Source organism: Theropithecus gelada, chromosome X (assembly GCF_003255815.1).
Source record: "Theropithecus gelada isolate Dixy chromosome X, Tgel_1.0, whole genome shotgun sequence".
Lineage (NCBI taxonomy): Eukaryota > Metazoa > Chordata > Mammalia > Primates > Cercopithecidae > Theropithecus > Theropithecus gelada.
In genome coordinates, this window is record NC_037689.1 from 22,309,064 (window position 1) to 22,317,846 (window position 8,783).

Consider the following 8,783-nt stretch of genomic DNA (forward strand, 5'->3'; position numbering starts at 1 on the left):
ATTATATATATATAATATATAATTATAATATATAAATATATATATAATATATAATTATAATATATAAATTTGTATATATATAAATTTGTATATATATATATTTTTAAAAGTGTGATCACAGCTCACAGTTGCCTCGACCTCCTGGGCTCCAGCGATCCTCCCGTCTCAGCCTCCCAAAGTGCTGGGATGACAGGGGTGTGAGCTCCTGGCCCAGCACCTTCCCTCAGGCAGTATCTGGAAAGCTCTGCGCATTGGGAAGGTCTCCACCAGGTACCCCAGAAGTGGCACTGAGGGCACGAGGGGGACCAGGGCTCAGAGCATCCACAGGACGGCCTCCTTGCCTGGTGGGATGAACCCCTGAGCCCAGAGCTGGACGTGAGTTCCAGGCCTGGACTGTTTCCAGGAGGGAGCTGAATCCGACACAGTCCCGTGGCTGGCACCGATTTTGGCATTTCGCTCACTCTGCAGACACGTGGGGGCATGAAAGCGACGTCTTCCCTTCCAGGGCGCGGCAGTGGGGTTGAACGAATCACTTGAATTTTAATGAAATAGACACACCTATTTCAGAAGAGCCACCGCACCTGCTGCCCAGACCCAACTTTCCAGGTCTGGGCAGCAGGTGTGATGAACACAGGGGTCCCGGGAAGGGTGGAATGGCCCCAGACGGCAGAGTGATATCGAATCCTTTGTACCTCTGTGGGTCTGACACGTCTGCAGTCTGGGGAGGGCAGAGAAGTTTTTGCATTCATTTTAATGTTCTCAGAAACGAGGATAAACAGTGGCAGCGGACGGGATGAATGAGGAGAGCTGGGTAAACTGGCACTGTTTGCTGTCTCTGGTCTTTGTCATTCTTGACATCTTCGGTGAACTGTGTGGAAAGCGCAGGGTGTTCACGGAAAATAAATAATGTCAAATGCAACTAAGGTACCGTGCAACCGACCGCAAGCCGGCGTCTATCCAGAGCTCTGAGGGTCTGTGCGATTTGAAGGAAAAGAAAGGAAGCTGGGGAAAAAAAAAAATTCAAATGAATCACAGACAAACCATCCCTAAAAGGTTGCTTTAATAATTGTGTGTGTGTGTGTGTTTGTTTTTGTTGTTGCCATGGAAGATAACTCGGATCCAAAATAATGAGCAAACACTGTCACACAGTCCTTTTCGCAAAATCGCTTTGACTTTGGGGAAGGCAACTGTCATTAACGGGCAACCTGCACGTTAAAGCGAGGAGATTTCCTGGGAGAACGGTCTGCTAAGGAAATGTAATGAGACCTATTTCTTGCCCTTATTGCTGCAAACCGTTGCCTGGTACTTAACCAGCCTCTGCCCCTCGGCTGAAGCACGCCTGGTTGAAATTCATACGGCCTAGATTTACAATTTTTAAATGACCGGATATATATATATATATATATATATTTTTTTTTTTTCTATGCTCTCTGCAGTCTTGGTGGACACCTGTTGTTTCTGGTTAGGAAAGGAAGAGATAATTGCGTGGCAGAGGCTGACTTCTTGAGTCACCATTTAACGGGCTGATTTCAGCCATAAATTGGATGGGGGGAGAAAAAAAAAAACTAGCAACAAAACCCAAAGACACATTCAAACAGATTTGCAACCCTAAAGTGTGTCTCCTTTATTATTTTAATTTTACTATGATTATTTTTTCGCTTTGTTTAACATACAAACGAGCTGGGCAAATCCTTCTGGGCTGACATACATGTGCTTTTTCCTGCCTGGCTATTCTGTAGCAATTATGTGAGGTGAATCGGTGTAAGTGTCAATTAGTTCAACCGTCGTGAAAGACAGTGTGGCGATTCCTCAGGGATCTAGAACTAGAAATACCATTTGACCCAGCCATCTCATGACCGGGTATATACCCAAAGGATTATAAATCATTCTACTATAAAGACACACGCACATGTATGTTTACTGCGGCATTATTCACCATAGCAAAGACTTGGAACCAACCCAAATGCCCGTCAGTGATAGACTGGATAAAGAAAATGTGGCACATAGACACTGTGGAATACTATGCAGCCATGAAAAAGGATGAGTTCATGTCCTTTGCAGGGACATGGATGAAGCTGGAAACTATCATTCTCAGCAAACTCACACAGGAACAGAAAACCAAACACCGCATGTTCTCACTCATCAGTGGGAGTTGAACAATGAGAACACATGGACACAGGGAGGGGAACATCACACACTGGGGCCTGTTGGCGGGTGGGGGTTAGGGAGGGAGAGCATTAGGACACATACCTAACGCATGTGGGGCTTAAAACCTAGACTTGGAAACAACCCAAATGTCCATCGATGATAGACTGGATAAAGAAAATGTGACACAGACACCATGGAATACTATGCAGCCATGAAAAAGGATGAGTTCATGTCTTTTGCAGGGACATGGGTGAAGCTGGAAACCATCATTCTCAGCAAACTCACACAGGAACAGAAAACCAAACACCGCATGTTCTCACTCATCAGTGGGAGTTGAACAATGAGATCACATGGACACAGGGAGGGGAACGTCACACACCGGGGCCTGTCATGGGGTAGGGGACTAGGGGAGGGAGAGCATTAGGATGCTATCATAATGCTAACCAATACCTGATCCATGTGGGGTTTAACACCTAGATGACAGGTTGACGGGTGCAGCAAACCACCACGGCACGTGTCTACCCACGTAACAAACCTGCACGTTCTGCCCGTGCATCCCAGAACTTATGAAATTTTTTTGAAGAAGTAAACTGTCTTAAACACAGTTTTCCCCGCAGCGTATTAAAATACATCGGTTACTGCTTATTACAAACATGGGATTTTGAGGATCATTTTTTTTCCTCAAGCCCAGAGAGGGGGTTGCTCTATATTCTGATCCAAACCGGGGTAATTTGGAAGATGAGGAGGAATGTCTCACTAACCAGGTGTGCAGCAAAGCGGCCGGGGCTCTGAGACGGCTGGGAGACGCGTTCCACAGATCTTTGCTTTGGGAGTGGCCTGTTTCCCACACGGCAGGGATCGATGGACAAATGCCTCATTGTTCCGGGATTCGAGGGGTTGACGCGGAATGAAATGTGGAACCGGGCGTGGTGGTTCACACCTGTCATCCCAGCACTTCGGGAGGCCGAGGCGGGCGGATCACGAGGTCAGGAGATCCAGCCTGGCCAACATGATGAAACCCTGTCTCTACAAAAAATACAAAAATTAGCTGGGTGTCATGGCGTGCACCTGTAGTCCCAGCTACTTGGGAGAGGCTGAGGCAGGAGAATCGCTTGAACCTGAGAGGCGGAGGTTGCAGTGAGCCGAGATCACGCCACTGCCCTCCAGGCTGGTGACACAGCGAGACTCTGCCTCCCCAAAATAATAAAATAAAATAATAAAATGAGGTGGGTGAGGTGGCCTGGGCGCATAATCCCGGCTAACCGGGAGCCTGATTGGAAGAATCTCTTGAGACTGGGCAACATAGCAAGACCCCATCTCTACAAAAAAATACAAAATACAAAACATTATAATAAATCAAGCAAAGATGATGACTGTTGAACAGGGTTTTTGAGTTCTCAGAGATTTGGGGTTCTCCCAGCTGGACTGTACCCCAGTGACCATCTTTAAGGCCCTGCCGTGTGGGCGAGGACCTGTATTAGATTCTGACCTTCACCCTGGACGAAGCTGTCGACCCGTAAACGTCGGTTTCACATCTCGGCGTTCACGACTCCTTTAAAACACGCACACGTCGTTTGGTGCAACGATAAAATAAGTACTGGAAAATGTATTCAATTATCCTTCTGTAAAATGAAATCGTGCCCGGGCTTTGACAGGTGAATAAATGGGTGTTATTACACGGCTGATGACGGGTGGAGGGGATTTCGCGTTCGTATTTTACGATGTTGTTGGAGTCTGCAGAGGATTGGACGTCCTGTGGCTCCGTTTCCCACATCGATTCTTCCAGAAGGGAGTTCCTTTGAATAATTAATATACTCCCGGTGATAGATGATCCACGGGGCCGGGATATTACGTTATCAATCACGCCCCAGTTGTTTTAACGTAATCCTATCGAACACGTGTCAGGAGCTGTTTACGCAGAGATGACGGTGACCGTGTGGCCGTCGGCACTGATGTCTCCATTCCGGGAGTCCTGGGTGGAGGTTCCCTAGAAAGCACCCCCGTTTCCAGCCACAGAATTGTCCCATTTCCTTTCCTGAATCTGCCACGTCCTGACACGTTTCCCCCCGTGTTTTAGTCGAGATGGGGTTTCACCGTGTTGGCCTGGCTGGTCTTCAGGGCCTGGCTTCAAGTGATCCACCTGCTTCCGCTTCCCAACGTGCTGGAATGACAGGCGTGAACCACGGTGTCCGGCCCCCAGTGTTTTTCAGATTGTAGTAAAATGTACATCACGCACACAAAAAAATAATAATTATTATAATTATTTTTTTTTGAGACGGAGTCTCGCTCTGTCGCCCAGGCTGGAGTGCAGTGGCGCGATCTCAGTTCACTGCAGCCTCCGCCTCCTGGGTTCCCGCCATTCTCCTGCCTCAGCCTCCTGAGTAGCTGGGATGACAGGTGCCCCCACCACGCCCGGCTAATTTTATTGTGTTTTTAGTACAGACGGAGTTTCCCCAGGTTGGTGAGGCTGGTCTCGAACTCCTGACCTCAGGTGATCCACCGGCCTCGGCCTCCCAAAGTGCTGGGATGACAGGCGTGAACCATGGTGTCCGGTCCCCAGTGTTTTTCACATTGTAGTAAAATACACATCACGCACACAAAAAATAACTTTTTTTTTTTTTTGAGACGGAGTCTCGCTCTGTCGCCCAGGCTGGAGTGCAGTGGCCGGATCTCAGCTCACTGCAACCTCCGCCTCCCGGGTTCCCGCCATTCTCCTGCCTCAGCCTCCTGAGTAGCTGGGATGACAGGTGCCCCCACCACACCCGGCTAATTTTATTGTGTTTTTAGTACAGACGGAGTTTCCCCAGGTTGGTGAGGCTGGTCTCGAACTCCTGACCTCAGGCGATCCACCGGCCTCGGCCTCCCAAAGTGCTGGGATGACAGGTGTGAGCCGCCGCGCCCGACCTCAGACACCTATTGGTGCTTCTTGTTTGAACTGCATTTGGCTTCTGCAGCCGTGTCACCATCATCCACATCTCCAGAAGCTTCTCATCTTCCCAAACTGAAACCCTGTTCCCCTTACACACTCACCCCCCTTCCCTGGCTGCCGCCAAAGCGACTCTCCGTCTCCATGAATCCGAGGACGCCAGGGACCTCCTGTAAATCCCACAGTTCCGAGACCCACGTTTGTCGTAGCGAATGCCACATTTTCTTCCTTTTTTTTTTTTTTGGCTGGTTTATGTGACCATATTAAGGGGGACTTCGGTCTTCCAGGATGCTGTTTATTTCCTATGTGCTTTCTATGCCACGCGTTGGCTGTGTTTCCGTCTCTGCTTGTGTGTTTCCGTTGATTTATTTTTATTTTTCTGGACGGCAAGTCTTGGCTTCTTACCCGGGCTGGAGAACAGGGGTGCGATGGTAACTCGTGTTGTAAAACCTCGAAGTCCTCGGCGCCAGCGATCCTCCTGCCTCAGCCTCCCGAGGAGCTGGGAGCACAGGCATGAACCACCATGTGCCCTCAGTGCAACCCATGCAGGAAACAGGGTGCGGACACCACCCTCCAAGGCCCGGCTAACTGTTTTTTTTTTTTTCGGTAGGGACAGGTTCCTGGGGAAGAGGCGGAAGGAAGGGGGTGGTCCTGAACTCTGGGTTGTAGGAGCGTCTGGAGTTCTAACAACAACAACGTGTTTTCTCCCAGTCCTGGCATCCAGGAGTCAGAGAGCAAGGTGTGGGCAGGACCCCCAGTCCCTCCAGAGCCTCTACGGGAGGCTCCTTCCTGCCTCTCCCAGCTCCTGGGGGCTCCAGGCGTCCCTGGGCTTGTGGCCGCATCACTCCAGTCTCTGCCTCCGTCTCCACGTGGCCTCCTCCTCTGGGTCTGTGTCTCCTCTTCTGCCTCCGACAAGGACACCTGTCAGATTTAGGGCCCACCCTACTCTCATCTGAAGAACCTTAAGTTATTACAAACACCCTATTTCCAAATGAGGTCCCAGTCACAGGTTCTGGGTATGAGGATATGGAACCATCTCTTTGGAAGATCACGGTTCAACCCACTACAGTTGTACCCAGTTCCTTCCGGAGGCTCTAGGGGAGGCTCCTTCCTGCCTGTGTGGAACCCACACAGGGAACAGGTGCAGACACCACCCTCCAAGTCCCTCAGTGTAACCCACACAGGGAACAGGTGCAGGCACCACCCTCCAAGTCCCCTCAGTGTAACCCACACAGGGAACAGGTGCAGGCACCACCCTCCAAGTCCCTCAGTGTAACCCACACAGGGAACAGGTGCAGACACCACCCTCCAAGGTCCCTCAGTGCAAACCATACAGGAAACAGGTGCAGACACCACCCTCCAAGGTCCCTCAGTGCAAACCACACAGGAAACAGGTGCAGACACCTCCCTCCAAGTCCCCTCAGTGTAACTCATACAGGAAACAGGTGCAGACACCACCCTCCACGTTCTCTCAGTGTAACCCATACAGGAAACAGGTGCAGACACCACCCTCCAAGTTCTCTCAGTGTAAACCACACAGGAAACAGGTGCGGACACCACCCTCCAAGTCCCCTCAGTGTAAACCATACAGGAAACAGGTGNGGTGCAACCACCACCCTCCAAGTCCCTCAGTGTAAACCATACAGGAAACAGGTGCAGACACCACCCTCCAAGTCCCCTCAGAGCAACCCACACAAGAAACAGGTGCAGACACCACCCTCCAAGTTCCCTCAGTGTAACCCATACAGGAAACAAGTGCGGACACCACCCTCCAAGTTCTCTCAGTGTAACCCATACAGGAAACAGGTGCAGACACCACCCTCCAAGTTCTCTCAGTGTAACTCATACAGGAAACAGGTGCAGACACCACCCTCCAAGTTCTCTCAGTGTAACCCATACAGGAAACAGGTGCAGACACCACCCTCCAAGTTCCCTCAGTGTAAACCATACAGGAAACAGGTGCGGACACCACCCTCCAAGGTCCCTCAGTGTAACTCATACAGGAAACAGGTGCAGACACCACCCTCCAAGTTCTCTCAGTGTAACCCACACAGGGAACAGGTGCAGACACCACCCTCCAAGTTCTCTCAGTGTAACTCATACAGGAAACAGGTGCAGACACCACCCTCCAAGGTCCCTCAGTGTAAACCATACAGGAAACAGGTGCGGACACCTCCCTCCAAGTTCTCTCAGTGTAACCCATACAGGAAACAGGTGCAGACACCACCCTCCAAGTTCTCTCAGTGTAACCCATACAGGAAACAGGTGCAGACACCACCCTCCAAGTTCTCTCAGTGTAACCCACACAGGGAACAGGTGCAGACACCTCCCTCCAAGGTCCCTCAGTGTAAACCATACAGGAAACAGGCTGCAGACACCTCCCAGGAAGCTGTTGTTCGCAACCGTTGCCCACTGGGCCCCCCCATCCCAGGAGGAAAGGTATTAGACCTTTGTCCCACGTGTACTTTGCAAAAATTTCCCCCATTCTGCCCATTCTGTGGGTTGTTTGTTTACTCTGTGGACAGCTTCTTTCTCTGTGCAGAAGCTCTTTAGTTTAATTCCAGCTCGTTCTACCCACAGCCTGCCGGCCACAGGTGGCCCAGGACAGTTTTGAATACAGCCCAACACAAATTTGTAAATTCTCTTAAAACATCATTTTTTTTTTTTTGCATTGCTTTTTTTTTTAATAGCTCATCCGCTTTCGTGAGTGTTAACGTATTTTATGTGTGGCTGAAAACAATTTTTCTTTCAGTGTGGTCCAGGAAAGTCAAGTGATTGGATACCCCTGGTTTAATTAGATCCCATTTGTCAATCTTTGCTTTTGTTGCAATTGCTTTTGGCATCTTTGTCATGAATTTTTTTTTTTTTTTGACAGAGTCTTGCTCTGTCATCCAGGCTGGAGTGCAGTGGTGTGATCTCGGCTCACTGCAGCCTCCGCCTCCCGGGTTCGAGCGATTCCCCCGCCTCAGCCTCCCGAGTAGCTGGGATTACAGGCACCTGCCACCACGCCCGGTTACGTTTTGTATTTTTAGTAGAGACGGGGTTTCCCCAGGTTGGCCAGGCTGGTCTCGAACTCCTAACCTCAGGTGATCCGCCTGCCTCGGCCTCCCAAAGTGCTGGGATGACAGACGTGAGCCACCACGCCTGGCCCACTATTATATATTCGATCATATCGTCAAGTGTATATATATGATGCATTATGTGTATAATATATATTATATATACTATTATGCACTTGTAACTATTGTAGACAATATAATATATAAAAAGATACACATACATCTATATTGCAAACTGGGAAAACCTTATATTTTCTACAAATTGCACTATTGGATATTGAAACATATACCATATCATACTTTATACATAACACATAATATATTATAATGTGTAATACGGTTGCTATCCTGGAGGATAGAATATATGTATATCTATATGCAAGTTGGGAAAATCTAATTTTTTTCTACAAAGCTGGGATGACAGGCACCTGCCACCACGCCCGGCTAATGTTTGTATTTTTAGTAGAGACGGGGTTTCTCCATGTTGACCAGGCTGGTCTTGAACTCCCGACCTCAGGTGATGTACCCACCTCTTCTTTAAGACGTCTCTCTCCGAGTCGGTCTTGGGAGGTATTTGTATTTCACGAGTCCCCGTAGACGTGAGGTTTCACTCCAAGCCCCTGACACCTCCAGCGAACTTGGTTCTCAAC

General features: G+C 49.2%; 1 pseudogene; it reads right to left on the reverse strand.

Moving 5' to 3' along the window:
- Positions 1-7,398: 7,398 nt before the first annotated feature.
- LOC112616720 lies at positions 7,399-7,524 on the reverse strand (annotated as a pseudogene).
- Between the last annotated feature and the right edge of the window lie 1,259 nt (positions 7,525-8,783).